At 44.3% G+C, this 25932-nt stretch overlaps 1 long non-coding RNA gene across 1 annotated transcript in view; it reads right to left on the reverse strand.

Annotated features, from left to right (window-relative positions):
- Positions 1 to 605: 605 nt before the first annotated feature.
- Positions 606 to 25932, reverse strand: part of LOC129619473 (uncharacterized) — a 35281-nt gene continuing 9954 nt past the window's right edge. The window contains exons 2-3 of the long non-coding RNA XR_008697891.1: positions 20522 to 20601; positions 606 to 985 (exon numbers count right to left, since the gene is read on the reverse strand). This is a non-coding gene — a long non-coding RNA (uncharacterized LOC129619473). The remainder of the gene's footprint in view (positions 986 to 20521; positions 20602 to 25932) is intronic.

The following is a 25932-nucleotide window of genomic DNA, read 5'->3' on the forward strand; positions in this document are numbered from 1 at the left end:
AAACACTTCCTAACCTCATGCTGCCATTCATCTGGGCCCAGATTGAGGCTGGCTGTAATAAAGCCACAGTTTTCTATGGCTAATTTCTATGACTCGGTGGTAAAGAATCTGCCTGCAATGCAAGAGATGTGAGTTTGACCCCTGGGTTGGGAAGATCCCTTGGACAAGGAAATGACAACCCACTCCAGTATTCTTGCTTGGGAAATCCCATGAATAGTGGTGCCTGGTGGGCTACAGTCCATGGGGTCACAAAGAGTCAGACACAAATTAGAAACTAAACAAGTCAACTCATAGGTTGCTAAATTGGTTCTTCATCTGTTTATACACTTTCTGTCACACCCAAAGTTTTATTTTGGTTAAATACAGGTTCATAAAAGCAATTAAAAAAAAAAACTTTATTCTAGTCTTGTTAAAATTACTTTTTCTTTGGATGATGTCAAAACAGATTAGACATTGACTTAAGAGATGGTTACTATTGGTAAGCTTGTAATAGATCAAATACATTGGATATTAGAAAACATGGACATTATTGAATTATATTTTATTAAACTTAATGATTATATGAAGTTTTTAATGTCCAGTTTTACTTCAGAACAGATTTGGACCAGATTGACAAATATCACTTAAGGAAAGAAAATACTCCATCAGCCTACTTCTAAAAACAGAAAATTTTTTCGAAGTATATCTTAACTCCGCAACAGATTTTACTGGGCTCTTTTCCAAAACAGCCTACTTAGTCAGCGTTGTTATTTTTTGGTGAAGAAAGGCTCCACAATAACCAGCTTTATTCACCTACAGAAGCAGATTCAAGAAACATCCTTTGAGGACTAACAAACAATGATCTGTTTATACTCTGTGTTTTTTCCCATAGAGGTCCCAGGTGCTCCAGGAGACTTAAAACACCAAAAATGTTCATAAACAGACACGTTTAGCAGTTTCTTCTGGGGAACTTCTTCTGGGCCACGGAGGCTGCTTACTGTGTAACCTGAAATACAAAGCAATTTCACTCACATAATTAACTCTTGTTCCAGAATTCCTGTCTGGCAATTGCCACTATGCACATGAAATTAAAAGTTTTTAGAAACCATACTCCAACTCTGTAACATAGAAAACCTGGGGCTAAGGCTTAGTTTGGCTTCTTTTCAATTGTCTTATATCTGGCAGTCTCTAGTTGTAATCTGAAGCAAATATGATTACTATAAGATGTTTACTTGTCTTTATGGTGTGGCAAGAAAGACATTTCCATTTCCTTCTTTAGAAGAAATAATATTAAAGTTTTTCATTAGTTGGAGGGTTAAATGAACAACCAAACACAGAATGCTTAATTGTGTGGGAGTTGTCATTTTGAAACTATTACTAATTCAGTTGGTTGGTTAAGAAAAATTGAGTGAAGGGTCAATTTAGTACCTCAAGCTCAATTAGGAAAATTTTCTGAAAGTGTTCATTCTGAAAGATTCCCTAAAGGCGTTTTTTGCTCAACTGAAGGCTGTAACATGAATTTCTGTCCTCCTTATCACAACCAAGTCTTGGTCGGTGCTCCATAACTGCTGAATTTGATTGACTGTTAAGATTTAGTAAACATTTTGCTTTGACTTCTTTTCATAAAAGCACCAACATGGATTTTGGCATCGAGAATGCCTCAGTTGAAAATATGTCTGTCCTGCTTTCTTGCCAAAAGACCAGGCAGTTTGACAGGTGATCTCCAGTCTTTCCGTGGATAAAGGAGAATAAGAAGCTCCACACCTCTGGGCTGCTGGGAAGAATGGTGTTATGGATGTCAGAAACCTTGCGTACTGATAAGCGGGCTATGTTTATGACCATTATGAGGATAGGTGGCTTCCCAGGTGGTGCTAGTGTTAAAGAACCTGCCTGCCAATGCAGGAGACAAAAGAGATGCAGGTTTGATCCCTGGGTTGGGGGGATCCCCTAGAGGAGGGCATGACAATCCATTCCAGTATTCTTGCCTAGAGAATCCTATGGACAGAGGAGCCTGGTGGGCTACAGTCCATAGGGTCGCACAGAGTGGACACAGCTGAGCGACTGAGCACGCTATTATGCTCATCAGGATCCTTATACTCCAAGGATGTGTCAGTCCTTCTCTTTCTTTTCTAGTCAATCTGTTAGTTGATATTTTTTTCTAAAAATTTAGTTTGATTTCCTGCTTTCAGGTAAAATTTTGAATTTATTAGTGCTTTCTGATGTTTGATGAGGGGTCCTAGAATAACTGCTTTTTCTAAACATCAGGTAGGGTTATTGAGTTAATAAAGCAAGTGTAAGAAACCAGGTTAAACCTGTGTTGAAATCAACTCATTCTGGAAGATGTTTTGTTGTTTGTTTATTTCTTCAAAAGTCATGAGATGTTTGTTTCCTTGGATTGCCTGTCTCCTTTACCCTTAAAGTAGAGTGCAGAAAATACTTACATGGCTGACCTTTTTTTTTGGCTGCACTGAGTAGCTTGTGGGATCTTTGTTCCCTGACCAGGGATTGAACCCAGGCCCTAGACAGTGAAAGCATGGAGCAGTAACTACTGGACCATCAGGGAATTCCCTTAAATGGATGATCGTATTGGCTACTTCCAATGAGCATTTTCTTTTTAAGAGTATTTTTTTTCATTATTTTTAAATTAATTTTTATTGGAGTATAGTTGTTTACAACACTGTGTTAGTTTCTGCTATACAGCAATCTAATGACTATCTTAACAAGCAGGGCAGACATACATCATCAACACACAGAACTCAGGAATGAGCTGGTGCTTTAAGAGCAGAGAAAAAGGGCTCCACCCTGCCCAGGGGTCTAAGAGGCAGAATCTCAGATGGCGGGGGTGGGGAGACAGGCCAACAGGTTCTACCCATGCACCTCACAGGATAAGCTCAAAGATTTGAAGTGTGAAAAGAACTGCTCACCACCCATGGGCTCTATCAGTGACAGCCATGTGTTCACACACAGGACTGTTCACAGGCCACCTATAGGGGCATCTTTGAATGACCAAGGCACTGGCAGAAGGAATCTGCAGTTTCTGCATCCATGCAACCAGGTTAGAAGATAAGAGAGTCAGAGGCAGGTGAGGGGATGAGGTGTCCAGTGAGAGAGGAGCTAGGAAGGTTTCATCACCTCACTACTTAATAGAAAGACTTGTCAGATGTGAACAAGGGATGTTTGCTCACAGAACTGAGTTCCTTGCTGCTTGACATAAAGTTGAGCTACACCTGTCATCAGAGAGCTAATGAAATGGAACAACTGGTCCCCAGGCGGCAGCTTGAACGAATCAAGGGCAGTGGGCACCGTTTTGCCTCTGAAGCCTGTTTTTCCAGTGGAGGCGTTTGACGTGTTTCTTACAGAGTGGAACATTTGGAATGTTTTGAAAGCCAAGACAGGAGACGTTTCTTCAGCTCAGGACCTGATATTGGTTTCAAGGGCATTTCCTATGATCCTCCGTGGGCAGGCACATTGACTTCTGGGAATTTCCTCCTTGTTTTTTTTGGGGGGGCAGAGTGGGGGTTTAGTTGCTTTAAGGGGCTTCCCAGGTGCCTCACTGGTAAAGAATCTGCCTGCCAGTGCAGAAGACACGTGCTTGATCCCTGGGTTGGGAAGATCTCCTGGAGGAGGGCATGGCAACCCACTCCAGTATTCTTGCCTGGAGAATCCCATGGCAGAGGAGCCTGGCAGGCTACAGTCCATAGGGTCACAAAGAGTCAGACACAACCGAAGTGACTTAGAACATGCACACACACATGGTTGCTTTACAATGTTGCGTTAGTTTCTGTTGTACAAGGAAGTGAATCAGTTACATGTATACATACATCCCTTCCCTGTTGAGCTCCCTTCCACCCCCCATGCCACTCCTCTAGGTCACCACAGAGCACCGAGCTGAGTTCCCTGTGGTTCCCACTAGCTCTCTTTTCCACGCGTGGTAGTTCCACCTCCTGGCAATTAGATGGCTATGGTGGCCTGCTGTCTTCCTGCTGAAAAAGTGGTCCTCAGACCAGCAGCTTCAAATGAGAAGCATTGCTCCAAGTAAAGGAGCTGGAGGAGAAAATCCTGACACCCCTATGGAACATTTCTGCATCTTCACCTAGACAGGCCCGCAAGGAAAGCTGGTCTCCAGGTCACATGCTTGTTTGGTACCCAAGCCTCGGAAGACCTCTTTCTGATGCTATGTTCCTTCCTTTAAGCCATCCTGTGTCCACACCTATGACCCAGTGCTAAACTCGGGGCCATGTGTTACCATGCGGGCCATGGAAAACAAAGTAGCCACCCAGCTTTTTTGGATGGTTTCCCAATGTTCCTGATTCCTGGCAACTGAAAAGTGCTTCCAGGGACAGTACTTATGGTGGGGCGGAAGAGGGAGGAGAGGAAAGTGAGGTGAATAATGCTGACAGCGTGGAAAAGGCAGCCTGGGAGGGCCCCTGAATCAGCGGGAGTTCACCTTCCTTCCCATCCTGCTCTCTCAGCCCCAGCACCAGGGTCAGTAGTTCATGCATAAGAAATCAGGATTCTTTGGAGCAACTCATGCTGCCAAATCTACACTGACAGTCCAGACCAACACCCCCACCTCCCCGCCTAGCATTTGAAGGTCACTTGCTCTGCGTCAAGCACGCTTGACAATTGCTCAAAGGGAAATGAGAGAATTGTTGTGTATAAATGAGTCAACTTGCCTTCAATTAACATGACTTGAAATGAACCTTTCAGTGATAGACAGGTTTGCATGGCTTTACCTGAATGTTGTCCTGAAATAGAACACGTATTACAAACTTCCCAGCTTCATGGTTTCACATCAGGTTTTAGGAAGAAATTAATTTGGACATAGCATATAATCCAGGTAACTTCAGTAAAGTTCAAGAAGTTAGGGGGCTTCCCTGATAGCTCAGCTAGTAAAGAATCTGCCTTCGGTGCAAGAGACCCCAGTTCGATCCCTGGGTCGGGAAGATCCCCTGGAGAAGGGATAGTCTACCCACTCCAGTATTCTTTTCCGGGAGTTGGTGATGGACAGGGAGGCCTGGTGTGCTGCGGTTCACGGGGTCACAAAGAGTCAGATATGACTGAGTGACTGAACTGAACTGAACTGAACTTCAGTAAGACTGGAGGTAACGTGTTAAGCATGTGTGTTAACATTTTAGTAATTGACAACGAGGAAGGAGAAATAATGAAACTAGTCGAGGTGGTAGGTACCCCCCACTTCTTCCTCCGCCCACATCCTAATGCTTTCTATCACCCTCTCTGTAAGGGTGGCTGGCTTTTTGGGGAGCTCTGCAGATCCAGCATCCAACACATGCTGCTGTGAAGACTAGAAGGAGGCTTTGGACCAGCCAAGGTTACCTGCAGAGCCCAGGTAACCTGCACCATGGATAATGGGGAGTTGGCTCTGCAGATACCTGGATAAATACTGGAAAATACATTTAGTGGATGCAATATTTATAGTTGACATTGGTAAAAGGCAGAGTCCAGGTTGCAGGTGGTAAATAAAGGATCATACGTACTGTATGTTTAGACAAGACAGGAGTAGAGCCAATCTTTTTTTTTATTGAAGAGAAAATTGGAGTTTCTCCATCTTTTTTAACTTCTGCTAAGTGATGCTTCTGAGTCATGGCCCACTCTTTGTGACTCCATGGACTGTAGCCCAGCAGGCTCCTCTGACCATGGGATTCTCCAGGCAAGAACACTGGAGTGGGTTGCCATACCCTCCTCCAGGGTATCTTCCCAACCCAGGGATTGAAACTGAGTCTCTTACATCTCCTGCATTGGCGGCTAGGTTCTTTACCGCTAGTGCCACCTGGCAAGCTGCTGGGGGGAAAAGTTAATTCATGGTGGCATTGACTGCCCTGTTTGCAGTCATGAAGCAAAGTTCATCACAGAAACTCTTCCAACACCTTTCATGTTAAGAACTTCATTGCTGAAATTGTTGCTTGTGCAGGGGGATTAGCTGTGCTCACTGGGGTTCTCAAAAACTTTAGCCATTTGGACACAAAATTTCAGTTACAGCCGCATGACACAGGCATATGTTCAAAAGAAGGAAAAAATATTTACAGCCAGTATCTCCCTTATCCCGCACTTGTATTTGGTAGGAGGGCAGGAAGAACATTTGCAGAGAAGCCCCAAGTGCTGCCAGACACCGTCCAGGTTGGCTGGTGCAGCACTCATGTGCTCAGTCTCAGGGCCACCCCTGGAGTCAGAAAAGGATGCTGCCAGCATCTCCTTGGCCTCCCCCTTCCTGCTTGCTATGCTCAGCACTTTAGGGAAAAGTATGTTCTCACCTCACAGTGGTTGAGGATTCACTGCATAGGTCATATCTCATCTGAAAACCAGGAGAGAGAGTCATGGGGCATTTCCATTTCTCTTGACTTCTACCGTTTAGCCATCCTGCCCAGTGCTTCTGCTTTGGAAATCATTCCTTGGGTTATGCGAGGTACTCACAAGTTGTGTGCACTACATGTGTGCCCGCATGTGCATGTATGATGGAGGAAGTGATACTTGCCTTAGAGATGCTGAGAAAAGAGATTCTGCCTCCTTTCTGGTATCACTCTGTTGTAAGCTAGTCGGAGTCATTGGTCCGCCAAGACTAAGTGTTACCAGGAAAACTGAAAGAGACCCTGCAGTGCTAACTTGATTGTAGGAGATGAGTTTCCTTCTAAAAGATTGAACTTGTGCAGAAAGGAGGGGAGGGTAGAGACACAGGCCTGGCTTTCAAGAGGGTCTGTAGAGTAATTCAGTCAGTCGCTCAGTCGTGTCCAACTCTTTGCGAGCCCATGGACTGTAGCCCGCCAGACTCCCCTGTCCATGGGATTCTCCAGGAAAGAATACTGGAGTGAGTAGCCATTTCCTCCTCCAGGAGAGCTTCCTGACCCAGGAATTGAACTTGAGTCTCTGGCATCTCCTGCATTGGCAGGTGGATTCTTTACCACGAGCACCACCTGGGAAGCGCAATAGAATGGAGTAATTGTTCAAAGTCTATTTAAGTTGAGAACAAGGCTCACAGCTCTTTCCCCTCAAACCAACCTGGAAGAAAACCATGGAAATTAGAGATTATCGATCTGAAGAATTCACATTCAAAACTGAGAGAAACTCTGGGGTGAAGTAAAAGCTGCCGCGTCCAAATATGTGTGTGGAGGAGTCATGGTTGCCTTTCAGGGCACAGCCATACAGATCCAGTGAGAACAGGTTGGGAGCAACTTGTTTCGGTTCCAGTTCAGTCGCTCAGTCATGTCCGACTCTTTGCAACCCCATGGACTGCAGCATGCCAGGCCTCCCTGTCCATCACCAACTCCTGGAGTTTACTCAAACTCACGTCCATCGGGTCAGTGATGCCATCCAACCATCTCATCCTCTGTGTTTTACCCTCAGCTCCTCATTTCTTTGCTAAAGTCTCAAAAAACAAGCAAAAACAAATTTAAAAAGCAAACATATAGACTATCTAAACATTTAGTTATTAGGCTTCCGAGAGTCGGGCCTCTGACCATCGGTGGTCTGCCTCTCTCCTCGCAGCCTCCCACTTTTGACCCTGACACAATGATCACCTCATCACTTCTGTAGCCTCTGTTCTGGGTGCCCCGCCATCTGCCCAACACTTCCCATTGTCACAGCCTATGACCACTCCACCGACAATTGGAACTTCACCAGGGTCTACAATCCATTATTCTCACTCCCTTTCCAAGGTCAGCCCTCCAATGTTGTCATTTCCTTCTATATCCATCAAAGGTCCTTCATCATCATAACCAACCCCCTTCAACGGCCCCAACGCCCTTCAACTTCTCTCCCTCCAGCCTGAAAAGTGAAAGTGTTACTCGCTCCGTTGTGCCCGACTGTGACTCCATGGACTGTCGCCCACCAGTCTCCTCTGTCTGTGGGGATTCTCCAGGTAAGAATACAGGAGTGGGTTGTCATTCCCACTTTCAGGGGTTGAACCCAGGTCTCCTGCATTGCAGGCAGATTCTTTACCATCTAAGCCACCAGGAAAGCTCCCTCCACCCTTCAGCCTACTCTGCTAAAATAACCCCAATCTTGGTTAATCCAACCCCCCACCTTCTCAAGCCGGCACTGAGAAGCCGATGTGGCTGGAGAACAGCAATGCACACTGCCTAGAAGTCTCACCAGATTTCCTTACAACAGTCATGCTCTGACTCTTGCAGCCAAATATTTCACACCCCTCTTACTCCCTAGCAACTGAGACTTTGTATTTTTTTTTAATAGAGTATGTTTATTTACTCAGCTATTAGAAATCATCGGAACTGCCTTACCTCTATTAATCAAGGAATTCTCCTCTCTCTTTTTAAAATTTTTAATTGGAGGATAATTTCTTTACAATATTGTGTTGATTTCTGCCATACAACAATGTGATTCAGCCACAGGTATACATATGTCCCTTCTCTCTTCAACCTCCCTCCCTTCTCCCACCCATCCCACTCCTTTTGGGTGTCACAACGCATGGGGTTGCACTCCCTGTGTTACACAGCAGCCTCCCAGCCACTATCTATTTTATATATGGTAAGGTGCATGTTTCACTGTTACTCTCTCAATACATCCCACTCTCTCCTTCCTCTGCTGTGTCCACAAGTCTGTTTTCTACATCTGTGGGAGCAGTATTTTTTAATGACTGAGATCATAGAAATGCCTAGAAAGATCCTTTTCCTCCCACACCCAAGTTCTCCAGTCTCCCCAGACACCCTGCCTTCCCTCCCATTCAGGGACACCACTCTGCTCTCCACTTAGGCCTGCTCCTTCCCATTCCTTGGGTTCCTCCGAAGCAGACCCTGAGGCGGGGATTTGGGTGAAGACTTTTGTTAAGACTTGGGCTTCTCTGGTGGCTCAGCTGGTAAAGAATCCATCTGCAATGTGAGAGAGCTAGGTTCGATCCCTGGGTTGGGAAGATCCCCTGGAGAAGGGAAAGGCTACCCACTCCAGTATTCTGGCCTGGAGAATTCCATGGACTGTATAGTCCCTGGGGTCGCAAAGAGTCAGACACAACTGAGTGATCTTCACCTTTCACTTTTGTTAAGATGCCCCCTGGAGAAACCAGGAGGGCAGTGGGGAAGGTGAAACAAAGAAGAGAAGTCAGCCGGGGTACAATTTGGGATGAAGCTCCAGGGAGCGTCACTGTACAGTACTCCAGAGTGTCACTTACGCCTTGGATTTGTCCTGCCTGAAAGCCTAGGAGCTGATCTCTCACATCTCTGACTTATCAGCCATTGGCCAAGGCCCCCAGGGCTGTGCAAGCTCTGTTGGTGTTCATGGAGGGACCCAGCAGCCCATGGCAGGCTCTGCAGAAGGCCCGTAGGTGCAGGCTTTTGAAAGCAAAAGTGTTAGCCACTCAGTCATGTCCTGTTCTTTGTGACCCCGTGCACTGTAGCCCACCAGGCTTCTCTGTCCAGGGAACTCTCCAGGCAAGCATATTGGAGTGGGTTGCCATTTCCTTTCCAGGGGATTTTCCCAACCCAGGGATTGAACCTGGGTCTTCTGCATTGCAGGCAGACTCTTTACCATCTGAGCCACCAGGAAAGCTAAGAATAATGAAGTGCATTGTCATTTCCTTCTCCGGGGGACCTTCCCAACCCAGCGATAGAGCTCCTGTTTCCCGCAAGTCTCCTACATGGCAGGCAGATTCTTCATTTCAGAGCCACCAGAGAGGATGTAAAGTATGCTGATATATACACAAAATACATTCACCATGGGATACGCTGGACCACGATCAGTTATGGATAACTTGGCATTTGTCTGCACCCACCAGAAGAGCAGAGATAAGGGGGGCAAAATTCAACAACAAACAAAAGGAAAAAGCAGAACAAACAATGATCCAGGAGATCCCCTGAGTTTCTCCAGAACAGCCACAGCTCCTTCACTCTGCTGGCTTCCTGAGTCAGTGAGGGGCCGCCTCCTCCACGCAGCTGCATCTGCATCACACCCCAAAAGCCCAGCATCCCACTTCCAGAGCAAGAGGAGAGCCAACGCCAGGGGAAGAGCAGAGCTGGCACCCACAACCCTGGCAGCAGCAAGCAGAGTGCCACACCTGAAAGCCCGGCTCACTGCGGGAGGACACCGCAACCTCTGTCAGGTGGTGTTGAGAGCATGGGGTCCCAAGTCAGGCCTCCAGGTTCGAGTCCCATCTCTACCACTTGGGAGCGGTGTGACCTGAAGTGAGTTACTGAACCTCTCTGTGCCTCGGTTTTATCATCTATCAAAGGGGGAGAAAAATAGTCTCTACCTCCTGGGGTGGCTGTGGGATAAAATGAGTTAAAGCACCAAGTATAGTGCTTGGGCTTTACCAAGCATTATTTTTTTATACATGTACACATGAATTCTGGGGCTTCCCCAGTAGTTCAGCAATAAAGAATCTGCCTGCAGTACGGGAGATGAGGCTTCAGTCCCTGGGTTGGGAGGATTCCCTGGAGGAAGTGAAAGTCACCCAATCATGTCCAACTCTTTGTGACCCCATGGACTGTAGCCTACCAGGCTCCTCTGTCCATGGAATTCTCCAGGCCAGAATACTGGAATGGGCAGCCTTTCCCTTCTCCAGGGGATCTGCCCAACCCAGGATCGAAACCAGGTCTCCCACATTGCAGGCAGATTCTTTACCAGCTGAGCCACCAGGAAAGACCAAGAAACCTAGAGTGGGTAGCCTATCCCTTCTCCAGCGGATCTTCCGGATCCAGGAATCAAACCGGGGTCTCCTGCATTGCAAGCGGATTCTTTACCAACTGAGCTATGAGGGAAGCCCAAGGGCATGGCAACCTAATCCAGTATTCTTGCCTGGAGAATCCCATGGACAGAGGAGCCTGGCAGGCTACAGTCCATGAGGTCACAAAGAGTCAGACATGACTTAAGTAATGTAGCATGCATGCATGTGCACATGAATTTTACCAAATTATAAAAAATTAGAATTCATCTCTTCTCTTTGATATTCTCTACCTAGGTTTATCACAGGATTCTAGTTTAATATGATGTCAGGCCTTATATACATCTTTTGTCAACTTCCATGGACACACTATTGCTTCACCCTTATACCCCAAAATAATACAAGCTTGCAAATTTCCTGAATATTAAATATAAGAAAAGGTCACATGCCAAAAGCACATGGAAATACAAATAACATCATCAGTACCAATGAGCTGAGAAACACCTTCCTGATGCTTCCATCCTGGGGCTGTGGCCAGTGGAGACTGAGTTGGAGGACACAAATAAAACCTGTGTATCATGTGCATGCGGAGAAGGCAATGGCACCCACCCCAGTACTCTTGCCTGGAAAATCCCATGGATGGAGGAGCCTGGAAGGCTGCAGTCCATGGGGTCGCTAAGAGTCGGACACGACTGAGCGACTTCCCTTTCACTTTTCACTTTCATGCACTGGAGAAGGAAATGGCAACCCACTCCAGTGTTCTTGCCTGGAGAATCCCAGGGACAGGGGAGCCTGGTGGGCTGCCCTCTATGGGGTCGCACAGAGTCAGACACGACTGAAGCGACTTAGCAGCAGCAGCAGCATGTGCTAGTTATAAAATCAGAAAAATTACTATTAGAAAATTAATAGTGAAACCAGGCTACTAAGCCAGAATAATACTTGGAAGTAATTAATATTTGAACGCGGACAAATTTTAGCGAAGAAGTAAAGATACACTTGGGAGTAAGATTGAGCAATAATACAATCATCCCCTGTTCTCCTCAGTGTATCTGCTGTGGAATCACAGAGAGGTAATGTAAATAAACTGTCCTCGAAGTACTCTTGATGGAGCAAAGTACTGTTTTTAATGCTCAAATGCAGTGTCTTTGATAAATATCTAGTGTCTTGGCTACTTAAGTGTTGAAAGAACTGTGGCTAGAAATACATACTTTCTGTTCACTTTGGGAATAGAAATATTCTTTTAGAGGTTTAGACCAATGACATAATATATCTGAACATTAATCTTTGTTCAATTTTGAAATTCTTGTATTTTCCTCCTACATACATTTTGAAAGAGTAGGTATACTCCTAGGAGCTTCACAAATGACCCTCATATGCAATGTTTCCGACCACTTTTGTGATTTTGATGTTTCTTTGGGAACATCATGTTCACCTAGAATCCCATGATAAATCTGGTGCGAGAATATCGAAGAGATGCAGAGAATTCTAATCTTTTTAATTAGGTAAAAATTTTAGTTTTAAAAATTAGGTAAAAAAATTCTAATCTGTAAAATTAGGTAAAAAGTGGCTTAGTAAAACCCAAGGCACTATTCTTAGAGCTTTATTTTAACTCGCTTTACCCCACAGCCACCCCAGGAGGTGGAGACTATTTTTCTCCCCCTTTGATAGATGATAAAACCGAGGCACAGAGAGGTTCAGTAACTCACTTCAGGTCACACCACTCCCAAGTGGTAGAGATGGGACTCGAACCTGGAGGCCTGACTTGGGACCCCATGCTCTCAACACCACCTGACAGAGGTTGCGGTGTCCTCCCGCAGTGAGCCGGGCTTTCAGGTGTGGCACTCTGCTTGCTGCTGCCAGGGTTGTGGGTGCCAGCTCTGCTCTTCCCCTGGCGTTGGCTCTCCTCTTGCTCTGGAAGTGGGATGCTGGGCTTTTGGGGTGTGATGCAGATGCAGCTGCGTGGAGGAGGCGGCCCCTCACTGACTCAGGAAGCCAGCAGAGTGAAGGAGCTGTGGCTGTTCTGGAGAAACTCAGGGGATCTCCTGGATCGTTCATTCTGCTTCTTCCTTTTGTTTGTTGTTGAATTTTGCCCCCCTTATCTCTGCTCTTCTGGTGGGTGCAGACAAACCCCAGGTTTTCCTCTATTTAAAAAAATCTGGATGTGAAGTTAGTAAACAATTTACGTGAGGGAACATGTGTTACGGAAGTGGAAACAGCTGGTGCTGGGGAGGTTGGTGGTCATGGGTTGTTTTTATGCGGGCAGTCATTGGAACAGCTCCCAGACCTAGCCTGGGCCTGGAGTGTCCCTCTCGTGTGGGCTCCCCTCTGCTTCCCGCCCCTCCTCTGCCCTTCCCGCCCTCCCTTCCTCTCTTCCAGCTCCCCTTCTGCTCCCATCCCCTCCCTTCTCCTCCCCCATTTCCCACCTCCCCTCTCCTTCTGTCCCTCTTCGAGCCTCCTCTCTCCAGCCCTTCTCTCCCTCCCCTCTGTCTCCTCTCTCCTTTTCCCCTCTCTCTTTTATCTCCATTCCATTCCTTTCTGTTTATGATTTAATGTTGAAAAGCACAAAGGCTCCCTTCCCAAACTCCCCTCCCTCTTTTGGAGGAGGTGGCTAGGACCTTTATTTCTGCCCCCAGTCCCACAGGACACACAGTGGTGGAAAGGAGGGCAGGGGCCCTGTGGCCCAAGGAGCCTGCTTCCCAAACAGCTGCGACCTGCAACCTCCACCAGGGCAGCCTTGATGGAACCGGGTCTGCAGACAAGCACCTGGGTGGGGGAGGCTCAGCAAGGTCAGGTCAGGGCCATGAGAGCCCCTTGTAGGGTGGTGCACTGGGGGGATTGATTAGAATGATAATGACAGAGTGTGTGCGCTCAGTGTCTCAGTTGTGTCTGACTCTGCCATCCCATGGACTGTAGCCCACCAGGCTCCTCTGTCCATGGGATTTTACAGCCCAGAATGCTGGAGCGGGTTGCTGTTTCCTTCTCCAGGGGATCTTCCCGACCCAGGGATTGAACCTGCATCTCTTCTGTCTCCTGCATTGGCAGGCAGATTCTTTACCAGTGAGCCACCTGGGTCAGAGCTTTTTACATATATTAACTCTTTTCTTCCTCATGACAGCCCTGTGGAGTAGATTGGAGCAAATGTACTTATTATTATCTCTGTTTTACACACCAAACTGAGACTCAGAGAAGTTCAGTAATTTGCCCAAGAGTACAGAGATAGTAAGTGGGAGAGCTGGGATTCAAACCCAGGCAGCTGGGGTCCAGGGCTTGAACAGCAGAGTTTTCAGATAGCCCGTTCTCTTGCCTGACATCATGGAAAGACAAAGAAATACCCCAACAAGTTGGCACGTTAGCTCCGTATGAGTGCTTGTGTATAACACATTTAAGAAGTGGTGCAATATGGGATTTTGATGTTCTCTAATTCTTCTGACAGTTTCACACATGATCATGTGGCTGGATGTAGGACTCTGTTAGTGAACACATCTTGCCTACATGTGTCTATTCTCTGGGTGGTCTACCAGCCCTAAGCTGAGAAAGAATATGAGAAAAGCAAATTACCTATTCATTTATTCAATCATTTATTGTCTGTGCGTGTATGCTAAGTTGCTTCAGTCGCATCTGACTCTGCAATCCTATGGACTGTATTCTACCAGGCTCCTCTGTCCATGGGATTCTCCAGGCAAGAATACTGGAGTGGGTTGCCAAGCCCTCCTCCAGGGGATCTTCCCAACCCAGGAAATTAACCCGTGTTTCCTGCTTTGGCAGGCAGGTTTTTTACCACTAGTGCCACCTGGGAAGCCTGATTTTCATGTATTCAACTAATTATTTATTGTCTACCAAATCATTTAGGTAGGCTGGGTTTTAGGGGTACAGGAAGAAAAGATTTGGTCTAGTTGAGAAATAAATGGTATTCATTTATTACTCTACACATGGACATCACCAGATGGTCAACACCAAAATCAGATTGATTATATTCTTTGCAGCCAAAGATGGAGAAGCTCTATACAGTCAGCAAAAACAAGACCAGGAGCTGAATGTGGCTCAGATCATGAACTCCTTATTGCCAAATTCAGACTTAAATTGAAGAAAGTAGGGAAAACCACTAGACCATACAGATATGACCTAAATCAAATCCCTTATGATTATACAGTGGAAGTGAGAAATAGATTTAAGGGCCTAGATCTGATAGATAGAGTGCCTGATGAACTATGGAATGGGGTTCGTGACATTATACGGGAGACAGGGATCAAGACCATCCCCGTGGAAAAGAAATGCAAAAAAGTAAAATGGCTGTCTGGGGAGGCCTTACAAATAGCTGTGAAAAGAAGAGAAGTGAAAAGCAAAGGAGAAAAGGAAAGATATAAGTATCTGAATGCAGAGTTCCAAAGAATAGCAAGAAGAGATAAGAAAGCCTTCTTCAGCAATCAATGCAAAGAAATAGAGGAAAACAACAGAATGGGAAAGACTAGAGATCTCGTCAAGAAAATTAGAGATACCAAGGGAACATTTCATGCAAAGATGGGCTCGATAAAGGACAGAAATGGTATGGACCTGACAGAAGCAGAAGATATTAAGAAGAGGGGGCAAGAATACACAGAAGAACTGTACAAAAAAGATCTTCATGACCAAGATAATCACGATGGTGTGATCACTGACCTAGAGCCAGAGATCCTGGAATGTGAAGTCAAGTGGGCCTTAGAAAGCATCACTACGAACAAAGCTAGCAGAGGTGATGGAATTCCAGTTGAGCTATTTCAAATCCTGAAAGATGATGCTGTGAAAGTGCTGCACTCACTATGCCAGCAAATTTGGAAAACTCAGCAGTGGCCACAGGACTGGAAAAGGTCAGTTTTCATTCCAATCCCAAAGAAAGGCAATGCCAAAGAATGCTCAAACTACCGCACAATTGCACTCATCTCACATGCTAGTAAAGTAATGTTCAAAATTCTCCAAGCCAGGCTTCAGCAATACATGAACCATGAAATTCCAGATGTTCAAGCTGGTTTTAGAAAAGGCAGAGGAACCATAGATCAAATTGCCAACATCCGTTGGATCATGGAAAAAGCAAGAGAGTTTCACAGAAACATCTGTTTCTGCTTTATTGACTATGCCAAAGCCTTTGACTGTGTGGATCACAATAAACTGTGGAAAATTCTGAAAGAGATGGGAATACCAGACCACCTGACCTGCCTCTTGAGAAATTTGAATGCAGGTCAGGAAGCAACAGTTAGAACTGGACATGGAACAACAGACTGGTTCCAAATAGGAAAAGGAGTACGCCAAGCCTGTATATTGTCACCCTGCTTATTTAACTTCTATGCAGAGTACATCATGAGAAACGCTGGACTGGAAGAAACACAAGCTGGAATCAAGACTGCCGGGAGAAATATCAATAACTTCAGATATGCAGATGACACCACCCTTATGGCAGAAAGTGAAGAGGAACTAAAAAGCCTCTTGATGAAAGTGAAAGTGGAGAGTGAAAAAGTTGGCTTAAAGCTTAACATTCAGAAAACGAAGATCATGGCATCCGGTCCCATCACTTCATGGGAAATTGATGGGGAAACAGTGTCAGACTTTATTTTTCTGGGCTCCAAAATCACTGCAGATGGTGACCGCAGCCATGAAATTAAAAGACGCTCACTCCTTGGAAGGAAAGTTATGACCAACCTAGATAGCATATTCAAAATCAGAGACATTGCTTTGCTGACAAATGTTCGTCTAACCAAGGCTATGGTTTTTCCTGTGGTCGTGTATGGATGTGAGAGTTGGACTGTGAAGAAGGCTGAGCACCGAAGAATTGATGCTTTTGAACTGTGGTGTTGGAGAAAACGCTTGAGAGTCCCTTGGACTGCAAGGAGATCCAACCAGTCCATTCTGAAGGAGATCAGCCCTGGGATTTCTTTGGAAGGAATGATGCTAAAGCTGAAACTCCAGTTCTTTGGCCACCTCATGCGAAGAGTTGACTCATTGGAAAAGACTCTGATGCTGGGAGGGATTGGGGACAGGAGGAGAAGGGGACGACAGAGGATGAGATGGCTGGATGGCATCACTGACTCGATGGATGTGAGTCTGGGTGAACTCCGGGAGTTGGTGATAGACAGGGAGGCCTGGTGTGCTGTGATTCATGGGGTCGTAAAGAGTCAGACACGACTGAGCGACTGAACTGAACTGAAATATATTTATATAAATTTTAAATATATATATTATATATATAATATATATATAAATTTTAAATTTATATGTGTAGAAACATGGCATGATAACAACTATCAGAAGAGATAAGCACTGCATGAGAGATACTGGGAGAACTTTTCCTTCTCTCTGGCAGGTGTGACTGAGGCTGGAGAAGGGGGTGCCCATCAAGTTTGTTTTTCAGGAAGAGATGGTGTTTGTACCTCACCTGGGAGTGTGGGCAAGTGTTGAGTTAGTGAACATAGGAGCATTTTCTCTCCCAGGATGGAGCCCCAGGGAATGCTGTGGTCCTTGTAGGACACCTTTGATTGGTCATGCTTCCTGGTTTGTCATCTGTACGGTGGGTGAATTGGTACATTTTCCTCTTGTTTGACACAACCTCTTACCACCTTCCAAGCTGGCAAGTAAGCAGTATACTGGACAGTGTTGTGCTGCTGCTGCTGCTAAGTCACTTCAGTCGTGTCCGACTCTGTGTGACCCCATAGACGGCAGCCCACCAGGCTCCCCTGTCCCTGGGATTCTCCAGGCAAGAACACTGGAGTGGGTTGCCATTTCCTTCTCTAATGTGTGAAAGTGAAAAGTGAAAGTGAAGTCGCTCAGTCGTGTCTGACTCTTTGTGACCGCATGGACTGCAGCCCACCAGGCTCCTCCTTCCATGGGATTTTCCAGGCGAGGGTACTGGAGTGGAGTGCCATCGCCTTCTCCTAGTGTTGTGCAGTGCTTTTCAAATCAGTGAATGAAAAAGTCCTGGTTACTCCCTGTTAGGGACTAAGCAATGTTCCCCTCAAATTCAAACACTGAAGCTCTAACCCCCAGTCCCAAGCAATGTACTTGGCAATTGGATCTTTAAAGAGATAATAAAAAATTATTAGAGGGAACTGGACTGGTTATTAGCTAGAAATCCCATGTAATTACAGTGGTAATATAGTTTTTCTTTTAAAATAGGACATTTTTCAGAGTGAAAGAAGACATTATTAAAAATTATGCCAGGGTAAAGTCCGAATCCAGAGTTGTTCTAAGCAAATATACATGATTGAACCAGACAAACAAATATTTTTTCCTTAGTTGTAGCTGTCACTGAGGAATTTTCCAGGGCGTTAGCTCATTTTTTGTTGTTTTTGTTGTTGCTAAATCTTAAAAATCCCAACACACTTATTTCTTTAGATAAAGCCATATGTATCAGCTCATTATATCATGGACTGTCCATATTTCCAAAGCTTTGCCATGTGAGGAGCTGCACGTTTGGACACCCACCTCTGAATGCCTCATGTGAGCTGCAGTTCTGCTGACCAATGAGGCAGTGAATGTATAGAAATAGCAGAGTCTAGGAGTCTGAAATTCTAATTCCAAGACTGCCACTACCAGATGCTTGTTGACAGTTGTTTTTAACTTGTAAAATGTGCAGGTTGGAGCACATGATTTCTAAGATCTGCCATGGCTGTAGCATTTCCACATAGGAGAAGCTTAGGGACAGTAATCAGGTTGGGAGGATCTTGTCCTGAAGCTGCAGTCATATAACTTTTCATAAAATTGAAGAAACAGCAATTGTTCATATCAAAAATTGAGTGAGGGAGGGTGCTGAGAGAAAGTACTTGGATTAAAGTGACTCTGCTCCTTCTGTTTCCACTTTAAAGTTCTGCCATCTTTATGTGAATCTAAGACTTGGGAAGAATAAGCAAGGTGACAAAACATAAAAAGCAAACATTGACAGTAAGATTGGAATGAACCTGAATTGTTGAAATTCTTAGACAGCGGTGGAGTATTAGGGTAGTTATTTAGGAATGAATATATGAGGAAGCGTAACTGATCACCCTAGTGACTCACAGGCAATAGTTTAATTTGTGATGACTCGTAGGATAGAATTCTCCAGTGTGGTATTTGTTCCTAGATACTAATACCTATTGCATGATCCACAGATGTTTACCTCAAAAGTTGGAAATTGCCCTTCTTACCCACCAGAATGGTATAAATTTAAAGACACAATTTAATATGATCGTAACATTGCTATCAAGGAATAGACATCTATATGTTGTTGGTAGGAGTATAAACTGTCTCAACCACATTTTAAAAAATAAACTTTGAAATCGAGGTATGGTTTACTTAAGAAAAAAAAAACACCCATTTGAAGTGTACACTTTGATGAGTTTTGAATAATACATTCACAAATTACCACCAAAATCACTTAGAGCATTTCTATTACTCCAAAAATGTTACCTGTGTGGCCCATTCTATTTAATTCCCCCAATTCCCCACCCCTGGTAACCACTGCTCCATTTTCTGTCCCCATAGACAAAATTTATCTTTTCTGGAATTTCATATAAATGGAGTCATATTTCATGCCTTGCTTCCTTCACTATCTCAGTCTAAAGTTTTTAAAATTCATCTCTTACTGTATGTACCATTGCTTTCCGTTGATGAGTAATGGCTACTGAGCAGATGAGTTGCAGTTTTCTTATCCATTTATCTGATGATAGACATTTGGGTTGCTTCTAGTCTTTGCATATCATGATCAAAGCTGCTACGAACATCTGTGTACAAGTCTTTGCATGGAATGAACTCTTCATTTCTCTTCAGTAAACACATGAGAAGGTTAATGGTTTGTGATAGTTAATTTTATGTGTCTACTTGACTGGCTACAAGGTGCCTAGATTAAATATTATTTCTGGATTGTCTGTGAGGGTGTTTCTGGGTAAGATTGGCATTTGAATTGGTGAACTCATAAAACAGATTGTCCTCCACAATGGGAGTGGGCATCATCCAAAGTGTTGAGGGCATAAATAGAATAAAAGGCAGAGGAAGGAGGAATTTGTATCATTTTTCTGCCTCATGGAGTTGTGACATTTCATCTTCTTCTGCCCTTGGATTGCCATTGGGTTTCCTGCCTGCAATGCAGGAGACGAGAGTTCGATATCTGGGTCAGGAAGATCCCCTGAAGAAGGGAATGGCTACCCACTCCAGTATTCTTGCCTAGAAATTGCCATGGACAGAGGAAACTGGTGCGGTACAGTCTATGAGGTCGCAAAGAGTCAGACACGACTGAGCGGCTAACACTTTCCCTTTTCCTAGTTTACAGACCTTTGGACCTCTTGCTCATCTGGTTAACATAATGTCATTGATGTGATGGACTAGGGAGTTATTCTAAGGAATGTCCAGGTAGTTCAGGTCCCAATGAACATATTATGACAGATGGCAGGAAACAAGGAAACTCTTGTCTGTCCCATATGAATAAGAACAGTTTCTAATCTTCTTGTTTAATAGGAGTGGAAAAGAAACCATTCACCAAGTCATGGACTGCACACAATAGACCCAAAAGAAAGCAAAGTCGCTCAGTCATGTCCAACTCTTTGTGACCCCATGGACTGTAGTCTACCAGGCTCCTCTGTCCATGGGATTTTTCCAGGCAAGACTACTGCAGTGGGTTGCCATTTCCTTCTCCAGGAGATCTTCCCAACCCAGGGATTAGAAGCTGGGCCTCCCGCATTGTAGGCAGACGCTTTACCATCTGAGCCACGAGGGAAGTCCATTGGCAGGTCGGTATAAGCCCCCGACAGGGTTTATGCCATAAGCCTTATGAGGTCACTGCGGAACCGCAGAGCAGTGCTCCTCACTTGCTTTGCACAGGGCATGTCATTCATTCACACAAGCACAATGTACAGTTAGCAAAGTACAGCAGAAAACATGTTTACTAGGAGAACAAAGAACAGGAGTTCCAAGAATCCTTACCTTGTTCTGAAGAATCCCGGATGAGCCCCCAAGATGAACGGTTGTTGCTGAACCACAAAAGACGCCGGGATTCTTGGCCTCTGGAGGAGAAGAATTCAATCCGGGGCCAGTGACCAGGCTTGATCACTCAGAGTTTTGTGTAATAAAGTTTTATTAAAGTATAAAAGAGATAGAGAAAGCTCTGACACAGACATCAGACCCAAGGCTGTGTTAATTTGCTTTAGCAAAGACACTGCATCTGGCCCTGCAGCTGCAGTTAGGGCATGGAGAGAGAGTATGTGGCAGAAGATGAGACTGGAAATGTAAACCTGGTGCCAGACTGCAAACGGCCCTGAAGGGCTCACGATGGGCTTGACCTTGAGCCTGAATGAACTGAGAAGCTTTTCAGGTTTGCAAGCAATATATTCTCTCCACCTGCTATTTTCAACCAGAAAACTGTGTTTTCTAACATTCAGTAGTGTCCCAGTGATCACTGGTAGCACAGGTGCCGTTCCTGTGATCAGGCTGCCTCTCAGTATGGAAATAGCCATTCTCTCGGCTGCCAGCAGAGCCTCACAGCTGTGTCCCAGCCGCCATCATTTCTGGAATATAACGTGCACTTTGAACCCTTGATTCTTTCTCATTTGCTATCTTTCTCCTGAATCTCTGCCCTACACCCCCCCCCCACCAACTTCCTATGCCTGGAGAAATTCTATTTATTTCACAAGACTTCCTTAGATGTCTCCTCTCACCCCAGATAGGATTAACTGCTTCCTTCTCTTTCTAAAGTGTTTTGTTCATTGTGTGAGTTTAGGACTTGGAGCGATTCTGGGTATCATGAATGGTGATTCATGTCCTTAGCTCCCCTATGAACTGGGCCCTCAGGACAGCAGTCCAGGCCATGTCTCGTTTATCTTCATGTCGCCAGAGGTTTGCAGAGCCTGACACGTGTAGACATTCAAGGAATGGTTACTGAATTCAATATGTTATTTAATTGAACGTTTTTCTGGTGTTAAAGGAGATCAATCCAGTCAGTTCTAAAGGAAATCAATCCTGAATATTCATTGGAAGGACTGTTGCTATAGCTAAAGCCGCCTGATGGGAAGAACGGACTTACGGAAATAAGACCCTAATGCTGGGAAAGACTGAAGGAAAAAGAGAAGGGGACGGCAGAGGATGTGATGGTTAGATAGCATCACCAACTCAATGGACATGAATTTGAGCAAACTCCAGGAAATAGTGAAGGACAGGGGAGCCAGGCATGCTGCAGTCCAATGGTCACAAGGAGTCAGACATGACTTAGCAACACAACAACCGGTGTTAAAAAAGGGGGAAAAAAATCCAGATTTATATGCACACATTTATTCTTTCATCAAATATGTATTAGTTGTCATGTAACAGTGGGCCCAAAGTAGACTTTTTGTGCTAATATCACTTATCATTCTGAATTTGTAAAATAAAACTGTCATAAACCTAAAGTTTTTTTCCCCTTCCATTTGAATTGGAACTATTTAACTAAGAATGCATATGACTCTAATACCTTTAAAAACTACTTAATTTTTTGTGTATATGTGAGAGAGAGAGAGTTTATATTGTGTTCAAAAACTCCCAGACATTCTGATTTATCTTTTATCTTCAAGCATTGAATTCATAAGAAAGCAACAAAATAGTGCTAAGAGCAAAGATACTTTTGTTTATAGTTTCAAAGATACATCATGATTGTCAGTTTAACACAAACTCTAATTTTTTTTTTTTTTTAATTTTGGTTGAGGCATGAACTATTTGCTGCCTGGAGACTATGTCTGATACATGTTCACATTTTTCAGGTGCAAATATTCAGGGGAAGGATTTCCATAATAAATTTCCCAGCACCCGATCACTTAAAAAAAAAAAAAACGTGAACCACAGATTGACTTACATGTATCATCTGCCTTCTATGGTCTGCATTATGGAGGAAGTGTGTGCATTTTAGACAATAAATAAGACAATTAACTAAGCTAGAAAATTGCTCACTGTGTTAGACCAACTCACCACTATCTTTAAGGTTCCTAATCACAGTGGCTTATACATGAAAAGTGAAAGTTAGTAACACAGTCATGTCCTTCTCTTTGCGATTCTATAGACTGTCTGGCTCCTCTGTCCATGGAATTCTCCAGGCAAGAATACTAGAGTGGTTTGCCATTTCCTCCTCTAGGGGATCTTTCTGACCCAGGGATTGAACCCAGGTCTCCTGCATTGCAGGCAGATTCTTTACCAAATGAGCCACTAGGGAAGGCTTAAACATACTAGGAGGTATGGAGTACACTGGGCTTCAAAGTTCCATCTAGTCAAAGCTATGGTTTTTCCAGTAGTCATGTATGGATGTGAGAGTTGGACTGAAAAGAAAGCTGAGTGCTGAAGAATTGATGCTTTTGAACTGTGGTGTTGGAGAAAACTCTTGAGAGTCCCTTGGACTGCAAGGAGATCCAACCAGTCTATCCTAAAGGAAATCAGTTCTGAATATTCGTTGGAAGGACTGATACTGATGCTGAAGCTGAAACTCTAATACTTTGGCCACCTGATGTGAAGAACTGACTCACTGAAAAGATCCTGATGCTGGGAATGATTGAAGGTGGGAGGAGAAGGGGATGACAGAGATAAGATGGTTGGATGGCATCACTGACTCGATGGGCATGAGTTTGAGTAAGCTCCAGGAGTTGGTGATGAACAGGGAGGCCTGGCGTGCTGCAGTCCATGGGGTCACAAACAGTCAGAGACAACTGAGCTACTGAGCTGAACTGAATAGAGTACATTATCTCCCTCATGCAAAAGTTTGAGTGTAGGCAGTTCAGAGCTTTTATGGCAGTTCTCAGATCATCTGACCCCAGGTACCACCAACTCAAGTGTCTGGACCTCATGCTTATGGTCCAAGATGCTTATGGTCACCATATCTCCATCAGAAAGCTGAGTGGATAACAAAGAGAAGAAGTATCCCCTATCCTTTTTAGGGACATTTCCTGGAACTTGTAGCTATCACCTTTGTCAGATCCCATGAGATGGATATGACTGGAACTTAGTTCTATGGCTACAAACAGCTGCCAAATGAGACTGGGAAATACCATCTATATTTAGTAAGGCCACATGCCCAGCTAAGTATTGGTGTTCCTATTACTGAAGCAAAAGTGGGAAATATACATTGAGGACCACTGTAGAGAAAACACAATGCTCAGATGATATTTTGCAAAATAATAAATAGGAGGATTCCAGCTTTGGGGTCGCTGTCTTTGTCTTCATTTCTTCCACTTGCCCAAACATAAGTCTCCTGCTTCCATTTCCTGCTTTCGTGTGTGAGGCCATGTGTTCATCAGGGCCTCTACGGCCTGGCAGGCTTGTTTCACAGAGTGCCTTGGAACTGGCTTTGGTTATTCAGGAATGTATCTCATTTGTCCTACATGAGCTCAACTCAACATCAGAATCATTTGGCAACAATCATTTATTTATAAACAATCATTAACCTTTCCTTAAGTGTTCTGTTTTGCATTTGGTTTGCTAAAACCAAAGTGCTGGCTTTCTGAAGGTTTAGAAAAATAACACTAGCAAGCTGAGAAAAAGAATTGGGCTCATAAGGTGGGAGTAGGAAACTGAAGTTAAAAATTACTTAAATGGTGCTCTTGGAGCTGTTTCCCTTGTCAAGAGGAGTGAGTTTTTCCATCTCTTTCTCTACAACCTGGAATTTACATCACTCTCATAAGCCACAGCGATGCCAAAAAGATTTTCTGGGGTGGAATAGAGGGGAGTGGAAATTGCTACAAGCTTACCATTATTCTTAATGCTTCAGGAAATACAGGAGAAATTTATGTCCTAGACTCTGGGAGGTAGAGTACTGTCTTGGAAGGACAAGGGTATGGATTTAGTCAGGAGAGAACAGGCTACGCTGCAGTAACAAGTATATAAATGGTGAAATGTCAGTGCCCGGCTGCAGTGAACGTTCATCTCTCACTCAGCTTTCAGTCTCGGGCACTACTGGCAGCCGCTCTCCATTTCACAGGACTGCTGTCTGGAGCTCACATCCTTCAAACTTGCTAAGGAAGGAGAAGAAAGCACTGGGCACCTTAAGCAGGATGTTTTTAAGGGCCAGGCCTGGACACTTCTTTCATATAGGTCAGAGGTGCCTAGGCCAGAGTTCAGGCATGGAGCAGGAACTGAACTGCAAGGTCAACTGAGGCTAAAACTTAGTCTCCCTGTGTGCCCAGCAACAGGAAATGGTATGGCGAACCCACCACAATGTCTCTGGCACACCGATTTAATCCCCAGCTTTTCTACTTGATATCTTTATGATCATGGCTAAGTCATACACTTTGGCTGAGTGCCTGACATCAAAGTTTTCATATAATGCTAATTCTCATTCTCTTTTTCAGAGGTATTTACAGTCACAGGCAATATTTTACATACATGCAAAAACTAGAAGCATCTCTAAATTTGTCCTAAAGACTACCTGCCTCCAAACCCCTGGGAGTGATAATTAAGATAGTGTTTCTCCTCCCTTCCACTCAGGTGAAAACATCAAAAATATGAATCTTGGCACTGAGCTGATAGACTGTCATTTTATATTCTCTTCTCAAATTTTTAAAAAATTGTGGTAAAATATATGTTTCATAGCATAATGTAACAGTACCATCTTAGCCAGTTTTAAGCATATAGTTCAGTGGTGTTAAGTACATTCACATTGTTCTCCAGTCACCCTCCAGATCTCTCTTTGTCTTGTAATCCAAATTCTGTCCCTGTTCAGCGGCACCTTATTCTTCCTCCCTGGTTGCCCCTGGCAACCATTCTTCTAGTTTCTATGAATACAACTACATAGGTTCTTCATGTAAGTGGAATTGTACAGTATTTTTTGTGACTAGCTGATTTCACTTAGAATCATTTCCTCAAGTTTCATCCATGTGGCATGTGTTGAAATTTCCTTTGTTTTTAAAGCTGAATAATATTCCTCTGTGTGTGTATGTAGATAGAGATACAAATACAGATATACCACATTTTGCTTATCTATTCATTCATCTATGTACACTTGGGTTGTTTCCACCTTTTGGCTATTGTGAATAATGCCTCTATGAAGATGGGTGTACAAAAACCTCTTTGAGACACTGCTTTCAATTCTTTTGGGTACACATCCGGAAGTGGAATAGCTAGGGAAAGTCGCTCAGTCATGTCCAACTCTTTGCTACTTCATGTACTATACAGTCCATGGAATTCTCCAGGCCAGAATACTAGAGTGGGTAGCTGTTTCCTTCTCCAAAGGATCTTCCCAACCCAGGGACTGAACCCAAGTCTCTTGCATAGCAGGCAGATTCTTTACCATCTGAGCCACCAATAGCTAGATCATATGGTAATTTTTATTTTTAATATTTTGAAGAACCTGATGATTCCTTTCCCCATTGACATTTGAATAGCAC

This window comes from Bubalus kerabau, chromosome 9 (genome assembly GCF_029407905.1).
Source record: "Bubalus kerabau isolate K-KA32 ecotype Philippines breed swamp buffalo chromosome 9, PCC_UOA_SB_1v2, whole genome shotgun sequence".
NCBI lineage: Eukaryota > Metazoa > Chordata > Mammalia > Artiodactyla > Bovidae > Bubalus > Bubalus kerabau.